Source organism: Cyanistes caeruleus, chromosome 3 (genome assembly GCF_971803275.1).
Source record: "Cyanistes caeruleus chromosome 3, bCyaCae1.hap1.1, whole genome shotgun sequence".
NCBI classification, from domain to species: Eukaryota; Metazoa; Chordata; class Aves; order Passeriformes; family Paridae; genus Cyanistes; species Cyanistes caeruleus.
The window spans coordinates 61599796-61627415 of record NC_141703.1 but is presented as its reverse complement, the minus strand read 5'-3'; the positions used below and the strand labels follow the sequence as shown (position 1 = coordinate 61627415).

At 40.1% G+C, this 27620-nt stretch overlaps 1 long non-coding RNA gene across 1 annotated transcript; it reads left to right on the top strand.

Moving 5' to 3' along the window:
* LOC111938595 (uncharacterized) lies at window positions 1–27620 on the top strand. The gene is made up of 7 exons (XR_002869038.2): window positions 1–114; window positions 2841–2950; window positions 4100–4630; window positions 9940–10042; window positions 10137–10326; window positions 11550–11637; window positions 26138–27620. It is a non-coding gene; the product is annotated as an uncharacterized LOC111938595 (long non-coding RNA).

Here is a 27620-nt window from a genome sequence, read left to right as displayed (position 1 = left end):
GCCCTCTGCGGCCTTGTCTGGCCTGGTTGGGGGGGAGGAGGCCGAGACAGAGCCTGTTACCTTTTCAGAAGCCGGAAACCAAAGAGCTAGAATTTCCCGGGCTTACATCTTAAGGTGGTGTTCACAGGTTGATCTCACTTTTCAATGGTTAAAACTACTGTCAATTCTCAGAAATGGCCAATTATTAGCTAGGAGAAAAAACTCCCATCAGCCTCCAGCAGTTTCAACTTCCCTAGCTCTCAAAGCTAATCTTAATAGTACAGAACTTAATATATAACATAAACTAGGTGTTTGGGGATACCAGTATCATAAAGTCACCCCAGGAAAACATGTGAGAAAAGTGGCTTACCAGAGTTAAAGGGTCAGTGTCTGTCCTTATTTGCACACTCTCCATCTATCCATTATATTTATTATTAGAGTGGTTGCTGAGACAACCAGAGAGGTATGAGGTCCGTCTAACCTCTTTAATCAAGGTCTGGCACAGTATAGATGGTCCAGGAGATCCCAATGAAGCTTTTAATTTTCACACTCTTTTAATTTACTTTCTGGGTATGGACTGAGAGAAGAATTTCTCATGTTTCCACAGAGAAAAAGAAGTTTTGAAAGAGGTAAGCTGGAATGAGGCTGTCAATGATGGTATTGCATGTGCTCTGGCAATATAATCTAGTTGGTCATCAGTCTATAATGAAGGCTTAGGTCCCTTCTGGCATTTTAATTTGTGATGGCTGAGTGCTTTGCCTTCTTTTTTACTGTGTGATTTTCAGATAATTGTTCCAACTTACACATAATTATATTAGATCTGCTATTTAAATACCATACAACACTTGGACTTGGCTCTTTTTTTTTTTTTTTTTTTTGCAAGCCTGCTGCTGCTATCAAGCTTAAAAGAACATGAAAATGTGAGATTTTCACAGCAAAAGTGAACTTCTGGTCTAAGTTGCCTTTTTCTACTTTACTCACTCTGCAACCCAAAGCACCAAGTGCACAATCATGTAATACTCACAGCTCTGAAATCCTGCTGCAGCCAGACAAAGTTTAGGAGGAAAGACTGAAGCAGGAGGGTCAACATTTGACCTCTCTTTTCTCAGCTCTTATTATTTATATTCAGGTAACCACACTTCAAGCTGAAGAGATGAGTGTAGTAACTTTACTGAAAGAAACCACTTTGGGGCTTTAAAGATGTTACTTTCTCTTTTGAAAGCACTTGATCTCACAAATGGTTTTGGATTGTGTTTTGCTCATGGATCTTTGTGGCACAAAGACAATGCCTTTAAGCCACTGGAGCAGTGGTTGTCTTCTCTTGAACCTGCAGGTGCTTCTAACTTGTCTGGTGCTCAACTCTTACTTCAAGCATTACAATATTAATTTGCAGAAACAGGTTTCCCCCTGAGCAGAGGTTGTTGCTTGTTTTTTATTAATTATTTCTTGTTCTGTCAATTCCTATGTTTTAAAAAGGTATTATGATTTATGTGCGTCTGAGTATATATAATTTCCTTAAACAGATAACATTCTCCAAGACCAATTTCACTCTTTGGATTTCCTTGTGTGCTTTTCCCTGGGCACCAAAACAAAACAGAAAGCCCACAAGCCTAGCAGAATCTGGGTGAGAGTTTCTTCAGTTTTAACATCCAGCACTCTGAATTGCTTATTGAGGACTGAAGTCACAGCTTATGCGGGATTAGGTAAAAGGTGTTAAAAAACATTCAGAATGAGCTATGGGTGAAACATATAAGTACTTTATAAATTTATCTGTTGGAGGAAGCGGGATGAGAAGTGATGGTTATTTAGGTTTTGAATGATTACAGTAAAATTGGCCATGCATTAAATGCATAGTTTTAGATAGGGCTGATGAGTGTGTAGGATAATAAAACTGTCTGGTGTGTCTCTTTCTTAGACCCCATTTTCAGTTGTTTCTTTTGTTGCCAGAATTTCACCATCTGAAGTGAAGCTTTGCCTGTCATGTCTACTCAGGTGGAATTACAAAGAAGTTGTGTTTCTCCTTTTGATTGGTATACAATTTGTGTTGAGAATATGCCACTTATTCTTCTGGTGAAGTCTTCAAGTCTTCCCACTTGCATCTTGTAGAAAAACAAGCTTGTATGTGCTCAAGAGGCACTTGCTACACTTTGATTTTCCCTTGCTGTTTTCAAGTGTAGGTGCTTAGACTCTCCAAGGCAATCTCTGTGCCATCAGTGCTTTTAAATGGTCTATAAATATTGCATAAAGTGATCTAGCACAGTGTAGGATGGGAACAGAGCTTTGATCTTGAATGCTCTTTCTGAACTGAGGAAATGCTGGCCGAACCTTCTTACCCTATTCCTCATGCAAAACTAAAGGATGGGGCAGCAATATTGTCTTGCTTCTAAGGCTTCAAAGAGCTCAGTTCCTATTGCCAATCTCTGAGTTGTTCTAATGGATATGGTCCTTTGCAGTTTCTTTGATGTCTTTCTGATGATCAGAGTAGCAGGGTGGAAGAAACTGCAAGGCATATGGCCAAATTCTTTTTTCTGTGTAAAAATGGGAAATGGATCTGTGGGAGGAGCTGTACTGCCAAAATTCTTCAAAAGTCAATGCAAGAGGCTTTAGGATTGCTCTGCAGTTAAGCTATATGAATAGCGCTGTGATCTCCCTAATAAAAAGAAAAGAAACCCCAACATATTTACAAATTTTCCTTCAAATATTACAAAACTTAATTTGAAATCCTCTACTTCCACAAAAATAACAGCATTTGAATGTCTTATTTCCCTCCCCCCACCCCTGTCTATCTGTAACTGATGCTCTCACTGTGACCACCACAACATTTTCCTCAGTAGAATTAATGACATTTTATGTGTTTGCAGCCAGAAGAATCTCCATGGTACAAGGGAGCAGTTTGTTTCAAAATCTCATAAGAAGCATGTTACAGAAATTGCTCACAGAATGCGAGGAGAACTTCACATGAGATAGAGAAGTAAATTCTCAGTGTTCAAGGGCTTGGGGGGATAATATAGCCTCTCCAAATTAGACTCTTTGATATTGAAATAGCTTTCATGTGTGACAGGAGAGAACTAACCATCTTCCTTCAAAATAATTGATCACTGGCCACTTACTGTTCCAGCTGTCACGAACTGCCCTCTGTTTTGGCTTAAAAACAAAACTTATCTGGATTTAGACTGTTGGAGCTTAAAAAAGTAATGATCCAGATCAGTAACCTCTTGGTATTTCACTGCCATGGAAGCAGCATTAGTCATTCACTGGTGGCAGATTTTAGAGTTAGCCACGTAATTTTGGCATGCTAGTTGCTGCAGAGGACTTCAGGGCTCTTCTGTGGAACATCAGGGCTGTAGCACACAGTGATGATTCACCTAAAACAGCTTTCTGTCATTCTTAGCTCATATTTGGGTAAAACTGGAGCTCAGAGAAATGTGAAGCAGGTAGAAGTTTCAGTGTCAGTATTATAGGATTGTCAATGAAGGAGATTGGGAGTCCCACCTCTTAGCAGACCTAATCTTGCTGTGACCAGCCTAAGGCATCCTTCTCCTAGGTGCTGCTAATATTTTCCACTGTCTGGGTCTCTCTGCTGAGTCCATAAATACTCAAAGTGGCAACATAATGCTTGAATGCTAAATAGTCCTGCTTTAGTGAGGCAAAACTAGCTATTTTCTATGGTGTTGTCAGAGAGAAGCAATGTATAAAGCAGAAAGACTGCTTTATAAATGTATATAAAATGTATAAAGAGAAAGACTTAATGAGAGCATGCAATAATCAGCTGCTAGCTCACAAAGCGCACAAGTATCCCCAAATTTCCTTCCCCACAAATCATCCTGATAGTCTAGCATTAAGACAAATGAGTTAATCTGATAACTAGAGAAGATTTAAATAATTAAATGTAGTTTAGAAGTAGTAAGAAATAGCAGCTATGCTGTGCTGCAGAGCTGTGGCTGTACATGCCAGAATTGACAGGGAAGGGTACAAAGTGAATACACTCCTTATTTGCAGTTGGCCAGGCACAGCAAATTATCTTTCAATAACTCCAGGAGCTGGCAAGTTCCTTCAACCATGGACTATTTATGGTGCTGCTGTGAGCATGTACTGACACTCTCCTTGTTCTCTGACACAGATTATTTTTAAACAGATGGCAAAACAAAAAGGCAAACCAAAAGGATGCAGAAAGAAAATCACAGCAGAAAAAAGAAATAAAGTCCAGTTTCCAGGTGCTCTTTCATATATAGATGGAGCTGATGGCTGCGGAGAGATATCCAAGGAGAAGGGCTACAGGAAAGTACAGTCTAGCAGCCCTGAGGACAGCATAAATCATTACTTCAGTTCCTCTACACTTTGTCTGGATTTTCCCTTGTTTGAGGGAAAACTATTTTTAAGGTTCTCAAAGGAGGAGTGGGTGACAATAGACTATTCCTTCATTGTTTTGTTTGCTATCTAGTTCTAGTTTCTGCCACAGCTGTTTTTTCATGCTTTTTCTATTTACTTTTCCTGTTTACTAGATGTTATTTCAACATGTTTCTTTGTTCTGTTTTTGGGACAATTTCTCTTAAACCTGAGCTTCCCTCAGAACAGCGGGAGCAGCTGCGGCAGAGCCCAGCAGCATCTGGCTGCTCGAATATTCACCCATCTTCTCAGCAAGAGTTTGAAGGTACAGAGGTGTTGTTATCAGTATCCCACCTAGCAAACAAGAAGGCCAGTTGGGTTACATCTGCAGGGCAGTTGTTGGAGGCTCATCTAGATACACTCTGAGGTTAAATTCCTCAAGCTACAGGGGTCCTTACAGCCAAGTTCTTTGATGTTAGTAACAGTCACTGGCACTGTGGGCAGTAGCACAAGATGCCTTCTGCAGGGCTGAACTTTTACTTCTTCATCATTGAAGACACTGCTAGCAGTGAGAAGGGGTATTTTATCAAGTCTAAGCCCTTCCTTCAGCCCACACACTTTGGCAAGCTCTGTGCTTCAGCAAAGAGGAAAACCAACTCCGATACTCAGAAAGATGTTGAAATAAAAATCAATACCATGCAATTATCAGCAGCTCCAGCACAACAGCCAGCATCCTGCACTGCATCAAAAGCATTATCATGGAGTCCAATACTGGAACATTAGTGCAAGCTGAATATTGCTCCTTTGAACTTAGGTTGTTTTCAGTTTGCTCTGTTGTTATTTCCTGTATTGTTTGTTTTACTAAGGAGACAACAGGAAGATGCACGGTTTGCCCTGTTTTTCATAAGCAGCACAGAACTTCTGACAGTGTTATTGCAGGCAGCAGGGAGATCCTTCCTCTCTTGCTTCAGCCATAATGTAACAACTGGCCTATCTCTGTCTTAGCTTTCATAAGGTTTTGTGCCCCTGCTTTGACCAAAACCCACTGTCCTATAACTTCCTTTTCTAAAGGCAAGAGACCTTTCTATTTCCATGTTAAATTATTAAATGTGTGCACGTTCAGTTATTTGAATTGATGGTTTGACCTTCTTAATCTTTTATATATATAACCAATGCTTTTATTTATTAATGTATTTATTTATTTGTTAATATATTTTTTAAACATAGATCCTTCCTCCATCTTGTCTAGGTTTAATATACTTCTTGTTCTTCTCTCTAAAAGGATACACAAATCAAATTATTTTCCTTTTTTCCCTTCAAGACAAACTACCTATTCCTTTGGTCCTCTTAACAGCGTTGTTCTCCATCTTTTTAAATTTCAACTTGAATCCTCAAATAGTGATCAGAATTTTACCCATTTCTCCATTTTTTGTACCATAGCCCTAGCATCTTTTTATGTCCTTCTCCACCAAGAAGCAGTTAAATCTAAGTAAAGAGCAGAAATATTTGCAGTTAGTCACTCTATCAGTCTTTTCAGCATCAGATGGCTAAATTAGTTTCCCTCATTTCCAATAATGCTCTGTCTTCAGTGAAGAACTTGCAGACCTATTTTCACATGTACTGCCACTTATTATAAACTCATCTTCTTTGCCATTTTATTTTTAATGATCAAATTTTCTAAAATGGTTTCGGCAATTACAAGGCTAATAAGAATAACCCACAGTCTCTTGGTTTTATTGGCTATTTGGTGGAGAAATGTGGCACCCATCCCATCTAGAAGTAATTTACCCTTCTATTACCCATCACACTTATTCTACATCCTTTTTGTAGGATACAGAAGTATCTATTAATGATATGATTATTAGTAAAACTCTCCTCCTAATAGCACTGCCTGAGTATATACAACAACCAGACCTCAAAATGAAATTATATCGTGGTTTCTCAGCCCAGTAAAACCTCTTTCATTTTTTTTCCCCAGTGAGATTGAGACAGATACTGTTGTGCCCATGCCATTGTTTCTACCTTTACACTTTATGCTCAGTTCCTCTGAGATGCACCCCACTGCCTTTAGCTTCATCTCTGTCCTTCTGCAGACTGCTTTTTCTCAATACATCTGCTCTAAATGTGGCTGCTATTTTACCACATGCTGTTGTTCCTTCTAGTGTCTGATTTCACATTCTGTTCCAATAGTTTGACCTCGCCCGGTCTGTTTGCCAGGCCTCCTGCGTAAGTGCATGATGGGGAAGCACTTTCTTACCAGCCATGCTCAGCAATCCATGGGGGAGAGAAGAAGCCTCTTAGAAGCACTATCAGCTGCTTGGCTGTTCTTTCTATCAGTCTGAGTTTCCTTCCTCGAGCTCCATCAGCTGTTGCCAAGTTTTTTGTTACCTCATTTGTTACTCCTGAGAACCAAAATCACTCCCAGTCCCCCCGCTAATTTCCTTCTGGTTTAAAGTCCTTTCTATGAGGCATGCCAACCCTGTTTTGTAGGAACCCAGGATAAAAATATCTGTTATTCAGATTTTTTGTCATGACTGGAAATTTTCTTAATGTCATTCACCTACACTAACTTCAAGTGTTTAATATTTAGTGTTTGGAGTTTGAACCAGCCCCATAGACACCCCGTATCTCTGATGCAGAGTGGGCACAGCTGGATGTGGATGGCATGGAGGTCTTTTATCCTTCATCTCTACTCTGATGTCCTCTTTACCATGAAAGTTTCTGCAGTTAAACCTCATGCATCTCTGTATAGGATGTCTACCCTTTCCATGAGAGGGTGGGTAGATTTGTTTCTCCAGATTGTTAGTTCAACCTTTTCAACATTTATAGTTAAATTCTCCTTCCTTTATGTCAACCTGTCATTAAATTGATTTTCCAACTAATATAAGGACTAAAGAAAGCTTTATTTATAGCTCTTACTTCATCCATACATTGGGAGATTTTCACGCCTCTTTGAGTCCCCCACTCTATATTTCAACAATAACATTATATTAGATGGTAACGAGTTTCACAACTCCTTCACCCGGAGTTGTGAAGGGAAAAATCCTAGCACAGATACATGACTAAGCTCTGTGACAGTACATAAACTGCATCCTAGACTCATTATTACATGCACCTCTAAAATGCTGTCATACCTGTAGTTTTCCTAAGCACCTAGACTTGAATCTCAGTTTGTAACTTGTATTTGTTTGATGGGGTACAAGCTTTTTCCAGCAGACCAGGAGCAGCCCTGCTGCAAATCAGTCCCATGGGTCCCTTCCCCAGTCTTTGTACTGGAAGCATAATTTAATAATTTTATGCTTTTTCAGTGACTCAGATATACTCCCTGAGCCTGACAATCTCAGCAGGGATTTTCTGCTCATGCCATGGTTCCTGCAAAGAGAAGCAGCACCTAAGGGACCTCAGTGCAGCTAGCCCTGGTTTAGGAGAAATGCACTCCTGATTACTGCCATGACTGTGTGCCATGGCTGAAGTGTTGGATTATTTTAGAGGATCTGGTTCTCAGAAATGGAACAAATTTGTGCATAATTAGACCATAAAATTACCTGGAATTCATTCACAGCTACTTGTGAGTAACAGTATCTAATCAGACATTGCTCCTGAGATATGTCTGCACTGGTACTTCCAATTAGGAAGTCATTACAATGCATGCACACACATTTCTGAAAAACTCAGTCCTGAGAGACCAAACAGAGTTGGTGTTGCTTGCTGGCATTGCATGTAAAGCCCTTCTGAAAAAAGCTGATTGCATTGTGCTCTGAGTATGTGTGGACTGAAGCGGTTCAGTAATGAAGGTGCCTGAGCTTATCACTTTACTAATATAAGTATTTCTGTTAACAACACCGCTTGGAATCGGGCTGCAATGCAGCCCTGTTTTCCACAATATTACTTTAATGCCATTTGGTTTCAGTGAGGCTTAAGCAGACACTTAAATGTAAACTGTTCCCAAAAGTGTGGTGCCTGACTGAACAAAATGAATATGCAAGAATATTTCAGAGCATTCAAATCAACCTGAAACTAAGAAATTGGAAGGTGTGTCTTTGCTGAAGCAATACAAGACTTTATTGTAAGGAAGGATTTTAATTACAAATCCATGCTCAATGTTTTGAGACGTTGAAGGCATCAATTGCAGGCATGTGGTTATTTTCTGTGGCATTCAGCTGTTCTCTATATTCACACCCCTGGAAACCACAGGAACCTTGATTTTCTTCAAGCTGAGCTAGACAGGCGACTTCAAAGGGAAGAAAGCAGAGCCCTTATGAGTCAATGCTTTGAGTCAAAAAACATGTTTTTGACAATTTTTTAACTCCACTAACCTAGAAACCAGTCTAGAGGGCTTATTATAGATTAATAGTAATCTGTCTTGATGTTTGCAGAGCAAACTGATGAGCAGGCACATGAGGAAGATGAACTCAGTGTTCAAGTCAAATATTCTGTGAAAGTGTAATAAAGAATTGGGTAAATAAAAATTCGGAATAAGAAGTTTAAATAAAGTATGTATAATTATAACTAAATGTAAGTATGGAATAAGGAATTCTCCTCCCGGTCGAGATAGAATTCCTTTTCCAAAAACCACGAATTGCAAAAGAACCCCCCCAGATAACAGGTTTCAGCAGACTCATCAACTCGGAGGAAAAGACAGGACACAGGCCATCACAGGAACAAAAGAACCAGCCTAAAAGTCTACCTCCAGAGAAAGGCAACGCCCGGCCGATTTCGGCCGGAGACCATCAAGCAAGACAAAAGGGACGAGCCCCAGGAAGATGGTCGTTGCCAGAATCGAACACCACACCTGCCAAACCCATACTACAGAAACTCAATCAAGAAAGACAAAGAAGAGACTACTCCTCCGAGATATCCATCGGCGCTAGCCCGGATCTCTCAATCCCGCTGTGATGAAATATGTTAAAATACATACAGACTCACTTTGCATTTGAGGAGACTCTGCCCGGATACTTACTGACTCAATGTTCTAGGCCAGGAAATCCATTCACCCGACAATCAGGGACATTTGGTGAATGGAAACTGGTTGGAATTCTAGCCTGGGGACATAAAATCCCTATAAAAACCCAGGCCAGAGGACCCTCAGACGTGGATTTGGGAACACCTATACCTTGCGTATAGACCCTGTCCACCCAGCGCTGCGCTGTCCATTTATTGTGGTTTTTTCCTCACTGTTTGTTGCTTTATTAATTTATAATAAATTAATCTTTGTTAATCTTTAATTTGCCGTTGCATTTATAACAAAAGGGTTGGGTAGTTTCCAGTGCAGTTTTCAAACTATCTGAGATAAAAAAAGACATCTGATTAGATCATTCTGTCCTCACAGCATCAGAAGCTCAGACATAAATGTGATACAGTTTTGGTCTCTTTTCCTATAGTCTGCTGATTTTGAGCTCTTGCAGGAAATTCTCTATTTGGGTTTGAACTCTACTAGCATTTGCCTTCCTGAATATTTGATCATGATACTAGATTAAAAAAAATATTCTAACAGATTCTTGTCTGTCCCCAAAATGCTGATATCTCAGTGCAGCATGCAGAGATTCATGTACCAGTAGATTTGATATATAAGAAGCATTTGTCCATTTAGCTTTCTGCATTTCATAAGGTTATGTATTTCCTTGTTATGTGCAGGAGCTGTCACCCTGGATCAGAGCTGAGGTGATTCATTGGTTTAATCCTACTGGAGCCAGAAGTAACATTCACATAAGAACTTCAATTAAAACTCAGAAGAGATGTAAGATATACACTTTTAACGGGGAGGGTGATTCGTCATTGGGAAGGAACTAGCCTTGGAAGCAGCTAATTTTTCATTTGTATTTGCAAATTAGAACTGGAAGTCTTACTGGAAGATATGCTGAAGCCAAAACCAGGTTATTGTGTTCAGTACAAGGATAGCTGAGTGGAATCAGATGGCATATTCTTGAAGAATGGGCTACATGAAGAGACCATTTTTTCAGTTCATTTGTCCTACATGCAGAAGAACAAAGTCCCCAGGAGCAGGACAGACCAGCTTTCATGGTATAACAAAGACCTATGACTTCTCTTCCTACTCCAGTCATCTGAAGTTGAGAAGGTTTCATGCTGCTGGCTTGGTGCTTCCCTTTGACAGACACCATTGTCACAGCACTGATTCAGTGCTGAAAGTATGCATTTCTACTGAGGGGCTAGGTTTAGAAAATACAAGGCCTTCTGCAAAATCAGCATGTGTTTTGCATGGGAGAAAAAAGGATGTGGCAGAGTGTAGGCATGAGGAGTAGGATAGGAATATTAAATTCATAATTTTTGTTTTCTAGGAACTGTATCATGAAAACTGTTCTAGGAAGTGAAATCAGCTGGGGTTTGGTTTTTCTGGGGCATTTGAAATATTCAGTAAATTTAGAATACATTGTGTCATACCCTAGTACATGACTCTGCATTGGAGCCACAAGTAGCACCTCTTTGTTTCTGAGTTTTTTTATTCATGCAGGACAGAGCCCAGTAGGTGTTCTTGTTTACAACCTATTTTCCAAGACCATTGTGATCTCCTGTTGTTTTCCACACTGGAAAGGGTCATATTTCATTTGTAGCAGTAAAATAAGTACATATGTAAATCAGGGCCTCCCTTACTGCTGAGGGACAGCATCTGCAAGGTGATGTTCATTCATGAACTTTTTTTTTTCTGGGATGGTATAGACACTTTTTGTTTGGATATAGCTTTTCTTTCATGTTTCCTGGTCTTGCCTTTAATTTATCCTTCAAGATATACACTCTTGGACAGCTACCAGGAGACACCAACTGCAAAGAGAAATCCCACAGTCCTCCATGTGCTCTAGACTTCAGGTCTCTTATAACTGGCACATTATTGGGAACTGGAGAAAAGATAAGGTGCTTGCAGTAGCTTGAAGCACATATAGTTGCAAAAGTAATACCTCTTGTCTCCATTATTTGCAGTCTTTGGCCAAAGTGGTAACAGCTGGCTGCCAAAAGCTTGCAAAATCAGCCTATAAAATATAGGCGATAAATTATACCAATAGTGCTGTTTCCCAAAGTTACTGAGTAGTGTCCCACTAGCATGCAGAGTGGCTGCAGGGCTGTGAAGGATGTGAGAAACAGTTTTGGCTGCAAGAGGTTTGCTGTGTCATCTAACTTCACCACGCCAGATCCTAGGAGCAAAATCCAGCAAAGTGTGCTCACTGGTCCTGTGCTGCACACCAAGGGGCTGACAGGATTTCATGAGGCATTGCTTCATGTCTCTGTTCCAGACAATGCCACAGAGTTCTCTTCAAGACAATGGCAAGATGTTGCAGCTGAGGATGATTCGCTCCAAACAACCTTTTCCACAAGTAGCAGGTATGAGATATAACCCTACCCACGTATTACAGCTTTACCTCTCCAGAACTACCTTTGTGACACTCTCCATGACTGGCTACACAAGCTTTCAGCTTCATGCTGTATGTAGCAAGACCAATCAGCTTGGTTGAATTTGCAACTTTTCAGATACTTTGCAGTGTGAAAGCATTCACAAAGAGGAACAATTTTGTCTGAGTGTCACAGGGTGGGACATGAAGACTATCTGTGTTCTGGGTGGTCATGTTCATTCTGATCCACAGAGGGTTACATGGAGCAAGGATCCTTCTCTGGTCCAGCATGAGTTTTATGGACACAGATTAAGATGTGTTAGGAAAAGAGTCAATATAGCAGCATTTTCAGTAGATATTTCCACACTGCAAAGTGCCTGGAAAATGGCATTCTGTCATAAAAGTTGCTTGAAGCTGTACATTTGTCTGGAGCTCAGACATCTGACCTAAAGTTCCAAGGAAGTCCTTCAGCCAAAGTGGTAGCTACAGGTCTGATTGATCTGAAGTTATCCTTCTTTAGAAGGTGATGTGTGGCTCAGGGTCTTCCCTCAGGGTGATGAGAAAAGTTGCTGCTTCTTTTGACTACTATGATGAGATATCAAGCTACTAGGCTAAAGGGCCAGCAGATTCAATTTCTGCCTTCACCCTTTGAACCACAGGGTTCAGAGAGCCCTGGGAAGGTCCCTTACCTCTCCTCCTAACTATGTGCCACTTGTTCAGTTCCTGGGCTGTGTAGGCCTGGGTTCACTTAAACATGAATTAAAGCTCTAGGTTTATCAAACATAAGGCACAGCTGGAAGTCAGGTGGCAGAGGACCTTCAATCTGGCAGTGGGATGAAGGTCCCACTCTATCTAAGTACTTTAAACATAGATGTTGTGTCCTACTTTCTAAGTACCCACTTTTCTGCACCAATTTTCTGTAGAGAGAAAAGTATTTGACCTTCTGGTGGGTTCTTGTTCTGAGCACTAAAAAATTCATGCTTAATAGCTGGTAATTTTGTGTGAGGGTAAAATCTATCTAGCACTATGGGTATTAAAATGTGAAAAATCAGACAGAAATCTAGGCAGGGTGACAGAATGATACATTCAAGAAGAACTCTGAAAACTTCTGTGTCAAGAAAAGGAAGACTGCCTCAAAAAGCCTTGCTTCTAATCCCTCTCTCTCACTGGTTTCCATGAACACTGAACTGGAGTATGCAGCACTTCTCTGATGCATTTCCTTCACACCAACAATGGTCCATGTATGTATGACTTTTGAAGATAGTGGCTCTTATTGAATTACTGAGCTAGTCTATCAAACGATCCTCACTTCATTGGAATTTCACATCCTGAGTTTGTTGGTTATGCTATCTTTTGCTATACTTTTCATAAGGCTGTCATGGCAACAAAGGGAGAATGAGATTTTCCTTCAAAACTTCCCTGTTTGTTATCCAGATGAAGTGATGGTGTGCCTCTGGTTACTGATTGTAACCACCCTTATGAAAGACCTTCCACAAGGGCACGTCTAAACAGGTACTTGCTCAGCTTCACTGTCTCATCTGTTTTCCCCTTCTGTGGACAAGCATGAAGAGGTAGTTTGTCTTCAATAGTTCAATAAAAAAACTCCAAAATAGCAGGCTTTTCTCTGTGTGCTCTGCAGCATGGACATCAGCACCTTGCCTCCAGCATGAAACTCCTCCTTGTCCCTCCACTTGCTGCCATTTCTGTCCCAAGCTACAAGAGCTGCAAGCAGTAGGTGAAACACAGTTTAAAAATGAAAGGATAAATTGCTGCAGACTTGGGTCTGGAATATGTCAAATTAAAAAAGAGGGATAAACCATCCCTGCTTCCAAGCATTGCAATATATTTGCCTGTGATATTTTGTCTTTGCTCATGTGTTGCTGGTGGCAATTTGGCAGCTTAGAGTCTGCACAGTCAGCTGTTTATCCCTGATATTTTATTTTCCATTTTGTCTAATTTCTTCTCCTTACTACTAACTTTTACCTCCTGTGTGGCTGAATCAATGCCTTTCCATCTTTGATAGCTAAACCTATGATATTTGTATTGGTGTTAGCTGCACAAAACTGCCAAGCTTCAAAAGTTGTTCATTGTACTAGTTTCATTGTGAGTTATTAAAAACTGGCCACAACCTTCATTGCCTTCATTTCCAGGCAGTTTTTTTATAGGACATGAACTTTAAAACCTAGTTCTTAATGACATGCTACGACAACAATGAGGAAAGGATCTGGCTATTGTTGCATTCAATTTATTTTAAGATTTCGCATTACTAGTCAGGAAACATAGGTGCAGATCATGAACTAGGAATTCCATTTTGCATGCTGATGCTCCCATGAGATTGCTTTTCTTTGTTGTATGCTTTGTTGTATTTGAAATGCATTTTGAAAATTCATGCACAGAGAAATTTTCCATTATCCTGGGTAATTCAGATCCATCAGAGGATGTAAAATATTTCAATAACACATGAAAATTGCACCAAATTAATTAATGCCTAATCTAATTATAATTCCCAAGGTATTGTTAGACAAACATCATTATGGTAATGTGAACTGCATTTATTAAAAATGTTATCATTGTGGATTTCTTTGTTAAGAAAGGGTGCGTTTGCAAATACTGTGTTTCTTGTTGTTAATTTGCACATGCAAAAGCAAATATGCAACTCTTGAGAAATTACATTGCCCTTTCAATTAAACTTCAGATGTTTGTCTATAAGCAGCTATTTTTTATTTTGCGATAAACAGGTAATACCCCAGGGACCTTCTAGAGTACTTATGCAAGACAGATTATCAGCCAAGCAGAAACTTAGTTCTTTTTAATGATTATTCACACCAATTTCAAGAACAAATCTGCATTATTTTCTTATAGTTTTTAAATAACTTTCATTTTCCTTTGTTTCCTTCAGTTTCTGGTACTCAGGATTATGGCTTGCTTCATATTTTGAACTGTTTTTAGCTTAAATCAATTAAACAAATATTCAGCAGTGATGCTTTTTGAATGGTTTGGATTTTCTCTCACTAGACATTTTATTTATACTGACTTTACAGCAATTGAGGCCTTCTGTCTATGAAGATATCTTGTAATAATGTCTAATATCAGCTCTATCTGGTGTCAGGTTGTAATATTGTGGTTACCACCTTCCTCTGCCCCCGTCTTGCAGAGTTTCTGTGTCACCTCTGTCTCAGAGTCATCACTTGCCTCTTGTTCCATGTCCCTATGTACCAAGTGTAGCAGGGTGGAGAAAGGATGTGACAGAGCTGGCAAGACAAATACTGTATGGGACAATGGCTTAAAAGTGCTTTGGCCTGCCTCCTACCTTCACCATGTCTTGAGACCATGGAGGGACTCAATCTGCTCCTCTCATTTATGTCATGGCATTTACTCTTGCATGTTTATGTAGGGGTGAAATTCAGAAATCCACATCCTGCAGAGCAGGAGGGCAAGGACAGCACTCTAATTTTTTACTCCACTTGAACTTGGGAGTTCTGTTCTTCTGGACCACAGATTAAGACCATGAATTGATGCCAATTTTTTCTTGCACATCCCAAATTAAATGAATGTCAGCCAGCAAACTGGAGTGGTGCTGATGCCAACACCTCATCACCATGCAAGTTCACCCTGCAGAGTAGAGTGTCTTGCTATGCACTTCAGGATAAACAAGGCTTTAAGGAAATAGTAGGAGGCTTGTACTCTGGACAGCCAGCCATGATCACCACAGGCTGGGCATTCCATAGAGGAAAAAGTCCTTGGGCACTTCTGGACATTTTGTCCCCTGTGCCTTTGGGCTTATGATCTTCTTTCCCTGCTTTCACTGCAATCCTTGTAGCTGATGGTACTTGGTATTTCATGCGTCCTACTTGACACAATCATATCCAAGCGCAGCAGGGAGAGATGGAAATGATATAAAGCTCAAACAGAGAGGAAGGGTAAATTACAGCAGTCAGAAAAGTCATGGCACAATATTGGTTATTGGCATGGGACTTAAGTATTGATGAAGAAGCAGCAGAGGAAAAAGACACCTACCTCTGAAAACAACGGGGAAAATAATCCCATAGGATTTTGTCTTTCCAGACAATAGGACAGCAGCAGCTCAGTTTTCTGTTGGCAGAGAAGGCATGTTGGCAGGGGAAAAGCATGACAGGTGTGTTGTTATATTCCCCTCTGGGCTGAGCAACAAATGTTCATCTGAAATCTTACCGATGCAAAGCAGAGTGAGAGTATGAAAAGGTGGGAGAGTGGCATTCCCAGTATTCTGAAAATGTGCTGCAAATGAGCAACAGATGGAGCCTCCAGCATCAGCAGCCTTTTCAAGCAGGCTTGCTCACATTGCAGGCTTGTCAGGTGTCTGAAACTATAGGAAAGACTCTGATGATGAGGTTCCTTGTACCCACAAGCAGCCTAAGTACCACTAACAATTACCCCAGAGCACTGAATATCTGTTCTTTCATGGCCTTTTCTAACACTGCATACACCCCTCATATTGCTACATACAAGAGGTTTTTTTGGGAAAGAGCAGATGAAATTCCTGGATACATGAAGATACTCCCTAAGCTTTGTTACCCCAGCTTTCCACAGGACCAATGTAGTCTGATGGTGACTGGGATCTGTGTCCTGGTGACAGATGGGAGCTGTAAGCTGATTGTCCAGCTAATGTTTAATATCCAGCAGCTAGTATCCATCATCCTTGCTGCAGTTGTTTCTGTAGTGCAACAGATAGTAACCAGATGAGAGTATGGAAGGTGAATCTGTCCAGAAAATCCCACAAGCACCCAAATTACAGATGATGGGTGGAAACACTAAGATCCTCTTGGTTCCATGGCAAAGTACTTCTTCAACACATGATGATTTGCCCTTTTCTCTAATAAAAAATGAGTGGAAGGGCCTACCATTTGCAAGGTCTCATTTAGAGCCTGATGAAGGGATGTTTTCAATCAGTTTATTGTTCGTATACTTTTTTTTTTGTTCCTTGTTTGTTTTGTTTAAATGGTTACAGCGTTCCTTGGTTTACTGTCTGGCTTAGAGTTTATTCTTCTATTAATTCCCAGATAGAATGTCAATGGCTAAGATGCAATTTTAATGAGCTATCAGTTCTAAAACACTCCAGACTTATGCCCTAATTAAACATAAACATGATGCAGGGTTGTGAAATTGTTCTGTAAAGGACTGCCTACAGCTACAGCTGAAAACTGTTCCACAGGAATATTAAGGAGACAGCTACTGTCTACAAGACATATGCTGAAGTCAAAAGGAATAACAAAAATCAAGCACATTTGTGCTTTTGCAGTTTGCAGTTTGCTTGAGTTGTGAGACAAATAACCCCTGACTGTGGCAGTGTGTGTTCAGTGGCTGCTGAAGGGGAGTGGCAGGGCTTCGTCGTGCTGCTGGCAGTGGCACCAGCTCACCCAAGTGCTCGGGGGCTTGCTGTCACCACATTGCTGTGCTGTGCCTGTCACCAGGCCATGTGTTTTCAGAGTTATTGCTTTTTTTTTTTTTTTATTTGTGAGAATGAGGACTGCTGTGCCAAACAAAACAGAATGAACAATGATTTGGAGTGTTTGCTGAAACACAAATGTTCTTGCAGAGCCTGAAGTGGCAGAGTGGGACAGGCAACAGCAGATTATTGTTCAGAGCAGTGATTTTCATCATATACTTGAGACTGACCTGGAGGTTTCTGCTAGCCTGTAGAATCTCAGTCTCCAAAAATATTTTGTGGATTCGTTCTGTTTCAGAGATGTTCTGCATGTGCTGTGTTAGTCTTTGAAAATTATTTGAGAAGGGCCCAGAATCCTCACTGGGGAGTAGAAAAGGAGATTGTATCAGGAGAGGAAACAGGACATAAGGATTGAAGACTTCACATCTGTGTGCTAAAATCAAATGATGATCAGAAGGGTGAGGATTTGTGTATAGGATGCAGCTGCCTTGTCCACTCCAGAAGCCCATCCTGTCCCTGGGGCAGCCCTTCCTGTATGTCCAGCTTTGGTATTAGATAAGATTGTGGAGAAAGGAAAGGTGAGAATATGAGGATAGCAGCACAGAAGTAGCATCCCCTGAAGTTTCACACTGGTTCATGTGAAAAAACCCATTATTTGATAGCTCTTATACTGCCTTGTATGTGCACTGGCTCTGTGTGTGTCTTCTGCTGGTTTGATCCATCTTTATTTGAACTTGTCACCCTGGCATCTTCCTATGGCCAGCAGAACGGAGAAGGTTCCTCCAGAGCAAAATTTTCCTTGTCCAAAGACAGATGTTGAAGACAAGAAACAGAAGTAGCAATCACTGAAATTTAAACTAGAGGAATGGCATTCTTCATTTCTCAGTGATACAAACCTGGGGAACTTCTATTCCTCCCTTCTACACCATGCAATCAAAGAGTTGGGACATTCACCAGCAAATACCCTGGATACTTGGAACATGTCTTGATTTCCACTGATGTTCATTATTCTGAAGTGGTCATTCAGGTTGCCAGGCCCTGGGCCATTTGTACTGACAAAGGGTGCCAGCCCAGGGGACCAGCTCACCCATGTCAGATGTGCATCCTTTTCAGGTAAGGCTTTCTACCTGCCCAAGCTGCTCCTGCAGAGACTGTAGTTATTGCAGCAGATCTGGACCAGCTTGCTATACCTATAGACTCATTGCTTTTGGCAGTTCTGGGCTTGAATAGATTGAAAAAGAAGTAAAGTTTTCAGATTAATTTAATTTACATGGGGGAAAAAAAAAAGGTGAAGGAAAATTTTTTTCACTGTCCCTATAGTTCTGTATCATCAAAACTGAATTCTGGAAAGAAGATGATAATTCTTGTAAAGAAAAAAAGGAAAATACCTTCTCAAGTACTTCATACCTTCTCAAAGGATTATATTTTTATCATTTGTCTTTTACAAAAGTCTTCAAAAGCAGTATGAATATATGTGAAGAACTGAAAAGTCAAGACAAAATAAAGAAGGCATAAGCTCTCCTGCTTCTGAACATGTTGTTGTCTTCGTCATGGTCAGGTGCAGTGAGCACTACAGCAGCAGGACTTGGGCCCCACAGAGTTTTACTTTGAAGTCCTGGAGAAATTTGAACATCCCCCTGTCCCTCCCTTGGACTGCCTAGGTTCTCTGATCCCAGTTTGTAAGCACACAGTCAAAGGGTTCCAGGACAAAAAGCTGGCAGCCCAGGGGCTTTCCCAGGCCATTGTTTTGGAATCATGCATGACATGTTTCTTAAAAAGGCAGCTTGGCCATGTGATTCTGGTTCCAAAAAGACTAGACATGTGTTTGTGTGTTCTTCCCCCATGAAACTGTGTCCTTCTACAAACTAAAAATTACATGTAAACTACCATATAATGTGCATAATATCCAGGGACTTTCTCTATTATACTTTTTTTTCTGCTTGGTGGTTCTGAGCAATGAGGACCACGTTCCCTTTGCACTCAGTTCTGACTGGGGGGAATGTGTGGTGAAGTTACCTGGGGAAAAGGCAAAAGGAGAGACATATTTTCATCTCCTGCTTGACACTGCCTGCTGCGGTGTGTCCCACCTGCAAGGCCCTTCATCATAGTCCTGCCAGATTCTGCACAGTTAAGCCAGAACTACCTCAGCTGTATCCTGGTCTCACATAAAAGAAAAACCGGGTCCTTACAGACAGATCCTGCCTTTTGCAGGCAGAGGAACTGAAATGAAGGGAGCAAGGAGAGTTCTTTGCAGCCTGCCAGCTGCCTCCTGTGCAGTATCTCTTTACTGAATAGGAATAAATGGAGCAGGGCCCAGATGGGCTACTTGTGATTGACAGGTGTCAGGATGTGTGTACGGCTTTGTCAGTCAAGCTGCTCCATGTCAATTGAACAACTAAATGGTTCAGGGTTCCACTTGTTTTCCCACTCTGAAATGCTTATTAAAGTCATGCCAGAAGATATAGATTCCAGCATTCAGCACTTTTAACCACAGCTAAATATGTGTCATAGAAATTCAGCCAGATTCTTAGCAAATTATCTTGTGTAAAATTTGGGTTCATCTGTGTGAACAACGATGTATGTGTGAAGTGCATTCATAAACTGCATGGATATCATTCAGCATTTTTATTGCCTCTGCAGGAGATTCTGGAAAAAGAACTGCATTTTCGGATTTCATGCCTTTCCAAAATTTGCGTAAACAAATAACCAATACAGCTCTCACTGTATATTTGTTATGATTGCCCCATTGAGACCAACAGCCATCTTTTAACTTACACGTAAAATGGTGCCATTTTTGGCAATGCTACTCAATGCTTGTTTGAAACTCCATTTGTATACAACTGTATTAACAAAAAAACATGTTTTATTAGCTGTTGGTGGGTTTTAGGTTTTTTTGTTTGTTGATTTGCTTTTACTCATAATTCATTGTTCCTCTGTTATAGAAAATGTAGTTTTCCAGGTAAGTAATGGAAAAAATATTGTCATACATATGTGATGTATGACATTAGAAAGGGTGATCAGTGAGTTGAGGTAAATATTGGCAAAGTCTGCAAAGACACAATCTAACTTTGGTAAACTTGATGGGAGACACTTGCAAGTAATTACCCATGAGTGGCTTTCCCTGTGTGCCAAATTCAAAAGGACCAGGTCCTTTTTGTCCTCCCCAGATGTCTGTTTTGTATTTTTGCACATGGCTTTTTTGTTAATTCCTTCCATGAAGCAAAAAAAATAACCCCATATGTAGTTGCTAAGTTGAGTTAAAGCTCTCTTCTAGAAAGGAAATATAGAATCTATCTCTGTAGTCTCAGAAGGTCCCTTGTTGTCCACATTCTCTGTTCACGTGAGGTTATGTATGTTTTTGGTAGATATTGCTTGTGCACAGCAAGGTAAATAAAATGTTGTATTAAGAACTTCTTTCTTCATTCAAGTCTCAGGGCAAAAAAACAAATAAACATTATTTTTCTTGTATGCAGCCAGTTCACAGAAACTTCCCTGTGGAAACACACTTGTATACTTAAGGCTAGAGAATAAATGCTCTGACTCAGAGTCCTAAGGAGTAAGCAGCTCTTGTTCCCACAACAGGCAGCTGCTGCTGCCTTTCAGCTCAGCCAGGCTCTGTTGCCTCCATCAGCTCCCTGCCAGACACAAGTACAAATTAGCTTCTGTCTCATGTCTTAGGTTTTCTTTTTCTCTGATTTGTTTTTGCTAGTTACGTGCTAGTTCTCCTATGCCTAGGAGAAAAGAGTCGCTCCTTCACCAGGGGTGACACAATTACCGATCTCATCTTGGTGCCTTCTCCTTTCAGTACTGTGCAGATGCTATTTCTTTTACAAAGAAAGGGAAAGATTCAGTGAGCAGGGAGGTAACTGAAATGTGATAGCACAAGTCAGGATTTATTATACCTTTGGCATTTTTCTCTAGTATTTCTTGACCAATTTCTGATTCTGGTGCTTCTTGACATGCCATCATTCTGCCAAGCATTTTAGTTTTATGTTGATGGTCTCTTGTCCAATACAGGAGCAGACTAGCCCAATAGTCAGATTTCATATGCAAAACTGAATAATTTATTGAAAAGACATGTATAAAGCTTAAAAGCTGTTTCTAATTGCAGTGCAGCTCAAGAAAAATGTCACCCAAAAACCTTCCTCCTCAAAAAGCCACATTATAAAATAGCAACCAGCAAAGACTCCTTTGTTCTTTGTAACTACCACTGCACTCAGCTTTGAGTTGACAGGGTCTAATAAAAAAGACAGTTTAATGTCATCTTGCATTTGTAAAAGCCTTTTGTTATTATAAAAGAGTAATTAGGTCATCTCACCTTCAGTATTAAATTTCAGAAATTCATACAAGTTTTCCTAAAGTTTGGGTAAGGAGCATGCTAGATTTGTTTGAACCATAAGAAAAATAAATTTAAACCAAGGTCTCACCTCTCTTTCAGTGAGGTAAGTGTTATGTTTCCAAATGCAGCATCTGCCTCTGGCTAGTCTGCCTCATGAGGATGTACAATTTCACCTTTTTTCTTACAGTAAAGAAGAGTGATATTCAGGAGCTGTCCAACTATTTTATTTAATGGAAAGTGATTTTTTTAAAACATAGACATTTTATACCAAAATTTAGCTGTTGTTGATTGAGTTTACATTTTATGTGTGAATTAAAAAAGAAGAAAAAGAAAAAAGGATTTTTTTTGGAAGACCATTCCAAATCCATACACATGATGAAATGAATATTTCTGTGTGTTTATATGAGATCTTGTGGTGACTAACCAAAATAATAGACCAAATTCTTCCATGTTCTCCAAGTCATTTGCTGCTTTTTCTTCTTGGCTGGGCTATTCCACCAAGACCAAATATTTTGTACTAATTATTTGACCATCGAACCTCACTGGTGATCTAGTTTAAAAATTACTCTAAACTTTTAGGAAGAATGAGAGACTACGATATCTGAACTAAAGTCTTCTTAACTATAGTTTAGTCAAGTTTATATAGTTTTAAACTATAGTTTAAAATGGACATATAGCTGATACTGGCTTGAAATAATTGTGTTTTCACAAAGAAAACTATATGGAGACAGCACACTAAGAGAAAAATAAATGCAATTACCTTAATATCTGAATTCCCCACAGGATGAAAATTTTTTTGTTTCTATTGATCTTACAAAAATGCAGGAATTTGAAGCTCACTTGGGAGAAATAATATTTCAGGAAAATCATATTGGAAATATAAACTATCTTTCCTAAAACTGAGTGATTTTCATCAGCTCGACAGGGTTTCAGGTACCTTTGAAAGGGAAATAATTTTTATAAACATCAAATCTATGCTCAGCGGCCGGCAAGGAAATATCCAATTTTGAAAATCTTGCCTATTACACTTTATAATGTTCCAAGCTCATCTGTAGTTAATGAGCCACTTTGTTGCTCTGAAGATGATGAAGTTTGTTTCTGAGATATGTAGAACTTCTCAAAGTTCTCATATCTGGGATAATCTGGTTGTGTGGGTCTTGTCCTAGGGCCTCCCAAAATTCTTCACCTTTATTCCTAAATGCATTCTAGGACAGACTGAATATCGCATATCTGAAATGAGGATGGCAACAGCTCAGCCTGACAAACCTTCCCTGTGCCTCCTGTAGCACTCCAAAAGATTTGTCAATGGATGCTGTGTAGTGCTAAGTTTTGATTTTGTCCTGATTCAGAAAAATATAGAGAAAATTCACAGGATGCTGAAGAGGATGCTGTAGATTAGGCAGGCATTTGAAAAAAATTGCAGAAATGAGGCTTGTAATGTTGTCTTCAGTCAGAGTTATGTTTTACAGTGAGAAAAGCATTGCAGTAAGAACGTAAATGTAGTTTTCAGAGTGTAAGGTAAGTTTGATCATTAAGCTGGCAGTAATGATTAACAAACCAAAATATTTTATGGCTCATAAACTCTTAATAGACAAGTTCCTTATGCAAATAACAACTCTTTAATCCCTTGCCCAAAGAGAACTCCTTCTGAGATGATAAAATACTTTAAATAATTCAACTTGTAGCTTCTGTGTATTATGGGGCATCTTGAGCAAACTCAGCAAACATACTGTGCTTCGCAGGAAGACAACAGCCTGAATTTTATGTGCAAGTTCACTTTCCTGAGATTCCCAACCAGTTTTGCAGGCCTAGGGAGTGGATGCGTTCTGCAGAACTTCTGCCTGTGCAGAGTCAGAATAAAATCTCTTAAGAAATCCACCCTGGTTAAAATACTGCGTTTAGTTATGTACAGTTAATGTTCTTATCCCATTTGTAAACCTTGTACCCCTTGTTTACTCCAATGGTTATTAGTAATGTTAATTACTTACCAGTTTTTGAAGTGTTTTAAGAGTTCTTATGAGACATTCCTCTATCCCTTTCCCTGACTTCCCTGCCATACTGTAACAAAGCAACCCCTTAAGGAGCTATGCCACAGAACAAAGTAACTCCCATGGGAGCTGTGCCAACTGGAACCAAGCAACTCCCAGGGGGCTGTGCAACCCAGTAATATGCAAACTAAGGCATGCAATACAACAAAACAACGAGCTAACAAAAGAATAAAAGGACAAAGAAACATATTCTAGCAAGCTATGATGAAAGATCATCTTCCTGCATCACCTAAGCCTGCTTAGAAACCATCTTCCTGCATCACCGTGACCTAAAGAGGACTGGACAGACCACCCTAGACAGCAAGCCAGAATGACAGTGTGCTGCAAAGCTGAATTGTGCCTCCTCCTTGGAGATGCCAGTGTGGGAATAGCTGTGGTGCAAGCAGCTCCTCAGGCCCCTCCACCCCAAGAGCTGAATCCTAATGAAGGCATCAAACAGGAGCCTGTCTCCTAGCCAATTTCTTTCATGCAGCTTCACCAAAACTGAATGCCACAGCTTTGTTGTTGTCTGTAACACTGATTGTACATGGAAAAATGTAGTATTGGCAGGTGAATCACAGACTTCCAGATTGAGCTATAACATATTAAGAAAATAGCCTTTTAAAACACATTCTTTAAAAAACAATGTTTTTATTTCCTGATATATTTGTCATAGTTTTAACATTTATCTGGTGCTGGCATGTCAGTAATTAAATATTTATACATGAGAGAAACATTATTAATTCTTCTTCCCTGGAGTGAGAAACTTTCCACAAGGCACTTTGATACAGTTTTTGGAGAGGCACGCAAAATCAGCTCACAAAAAGTCTCACCTTGCAGTAACAAGGGGGTTTGTTTTCTTGTTCTATAGGCAAAGCTGACTGCAAATATTTTTTTGCTCCTTGTTCAAGAAGTGTCTTTGCATGATACATCTGAGTTGTTCTTTAAAGATGACATCACTCAGCAGGATGTGAGACTGCCTGGCACGCAGCAGGGCAGGCAGTAATTGTTCCTGCATCAGCCTCTGGGTAAGCTGGAACAGAGCTGTGAAGAAGGACCTGACCAAACTTCCTTCTTTCTTCTACTTTCTTCCAGATCTTTCTTCTGCTTCTGATGCAAGGCAAGAAGAATGGGATGTCAATCAATTTTGTTTTGTCCCTGGATACCCTCAATTTAACCAGCACACATCCCCAACCCTGTCCCAAGCACAGATGGAAAGAAAATAAATATCTTGTGATCTTCTTCAAGTGGGAGTCTCTTTGTCCTCCTCCGAAGTTATTTTGTGCCATATTACAAATCCTTAATTAGTGTAATGAGCTGGAAACATGTAGCATTGTAACTGTGATTGACCCCACAGTAGCTGCAAACTTCCATCTGGCACAGAAGGGAAAAAAAAAAAAAGAAGGACTTGCACAGAATAGAAGAGCATGTGCTCATTAGATTTGAACTAGAAACCTATTTTAGGAAGATGTGCCATTAGGAAACAATGGCAATACATCGGATAAATCATTCCAAAGCAGGACATGTGAACACTGCACAGGATAGCGCTAAGCAGCTGCTTTCCTCAAGCAGCCCAGCAGCACGGGACTGCAATGATGGGACTGCAGCATGTTGTCCTAACTCAGCTTGTTCCTGGCAGGGCGAGGGAAAGCCCAAAGTGGCATTTGAGCATCATGAGTGGTGTGAAAATGGAAACTTTGTGAGGAGAGGTGTTAGACCAGTACCAAGCATAGTGCAGAAATAAAGCCTTTCTTTTAAAGGTCCCTTTGTGCCTGAACTATTCTATGAACATACTGGAGTGCTGGAGCACCTTTCCTGCAAAGAGGCTGAGAGAGTTAGGCTTGTTCAGTCTGGAGAAGAGAAAGCTCTGGGGTGAGTTTGTTGCAGCATTTCAATACTTAAAGAGGGCCTATAAGAAAGATGGGGCCAAACTTTGGTAGTGCCTATTGAAATAGGACAAGGGGTAATAATTTTAAACTGAAAGAGGGTATATGGAGGAAATTTGGTTTACAATGAGAGTGGTGAAACACTGGCATGGATTACTCAAAGAGATGTGGATGTCCCATCCCTGGAAACATTCAAGATGAGGCTGGACTGAGCTCTGAGAAACCTTATCTAGAGGAAAATATCCTACTCACTGTAGGGTGCTGTACTAGATGACTTTTAAAGTTCCCTTCCTGTCCTAGATAGGTAGAAGAATTATAAAAGAAAGGCCTTGTGAAATCAGGCCTCTGCTAAATTGCCAAAACTGTCCTGTCACTTTTTCTAAGTGCAGCTAAGCAATTACAAGTTCCCATGTGAAGCTATTTTGAGAATGAGAGCTCGTTAACACAGCAATCTATACTTGGGGAGAAAAATAAGTGCACCTGTGTAAACAATAACATTTGTCCCATGAGAAGCAGTAGAAAAAGTATGTAAACTAACTAAAATTACAGAAGTTTGATAGATATGCAAAATACCCTGTATCAACCAATAAACCAAGTGCAAAGGTATTGTCAACCAATAAAATATGATGCGGTGCCTTCTGATAACCCTATAAAATATGACCTATACAATAAAGATTGGGATTTTCTGCATGAAGAAAATGGAATCTTGGCTGATTTATTCCAATACCTTCCATTTCAGATTTTTCTATGATTCTATGATGCTATGTTAAAGAGAAATACACACCAGTTAAAGTTTATGATTTCTGCCTTTTCAGCAAGAGTCATCAACCAGAAACTAGAAGACAGAGGTACGCAAGGCAGCTAAATACTTCAGAATCATTGAAATTTAAGTTTGGATTACACTGAAAATCCAGAGCCCTTGCTAACCATGACTCCAAATGCCTCACTAGAAACCCACAAATAAAACCAAGGACAGAAGAGAGCAAACGACCCAACATGCAGAAGAGGCAAAGGTTGATCTTTATTTGTTTGCAGTCAACTGCTTTTGCAAAAACAGTGCAGGGGTGCTGCAGGCCTGGCAGGAGGTGAAGCTGAACAAAAGTGTACCTGGCCCATGTCCCCAAGGCAGGCACAGAACTGATGCCTTGAGCCATGCGAGGGCAGCACAGCTGTACAGTCATGAAGCAGCAGCTCATGCCTCTCGTGTACCCTGACAGCAAACCAGTACTCTGGAAGAGAAAAAAGGTGCCTCATCACTACATGATCCATGGCAGATGTGTTTCAGCCCATGTGGAGACAAAAATGTTGTCTGAGAAGAAAGCTACATCTTTCAACACAGCAGGAGATAAAATAAGACGTTAACAGGCTCCTTACTTCAGCTACCCAGCAACTAGAAAGGATTAGATCTTCTCTGAAAATCTTCCTGATAGCAGCACCTGCTGAGATTTGGAAATTCCTGTCTTTTAGCTCATTAAAATGCAGACACAGCCTGATTCTCCTTCCTGAATTACAGTTGCAGTACAAAGAGGCCAATCTCACAGCCTTTAACTGTGTACACAATCTTCTTGCTGAAACTGAGTTTGATTAACAACTTCAGAACCAATTCACAGGGGCTAAAATTCAACCTGAAATAATTGCGGAGATAGAGAACCCTTGAAGCTCCCTTGCCTGATAGAGAGAAATGAAGGGGTCTCCACAAATGAGTAGAAGATTGTGCAGGTGGAACATCGGTGCTAAAACTGTCCTTTGTGATTGACGCTATAAAGGTTGCTGCATGAGTGATCTCAGAGTTTCACAGAAGGGCAATAATATATGAGTGCCTGAGCACTACTTCAGCCTGTCTGAAGGCAACCTTCCAGCTTATGTTACTCAGGAATTTGGACTATGTGATCACAGCTGCCCCTCTGCTCTTAAAAATCCAGGAAATCTGCTTCAACTAGAACGTTAATATTCTTCCAACTGTTTTTTGATTGTAAATGTGACTATATGGTTTGTGAAGTGAGAATTGGTTCGGTTATGAGAATCACTCCATATGAACAATCTGATACAGGAGCCACATGAATGCTATTAGTAGCATCTCCATCCTTGGGGATAGTCAGTAATTGAAAAGAGAAGGTTCTGAGCAACTTGATGCAAACACAGAGTTGATTTTCTATTAGAAATACCTCCCCAGCTCCCTCACAATCCAAGTTATTCAGGATTTTATGATTCTCTTGCCTAGACTATTAGGACTTTTGCTGTTGTATTATTTAAGTGGATACATGGTCTGTTAAAAATAAATCTAATTATTTCCTGGAA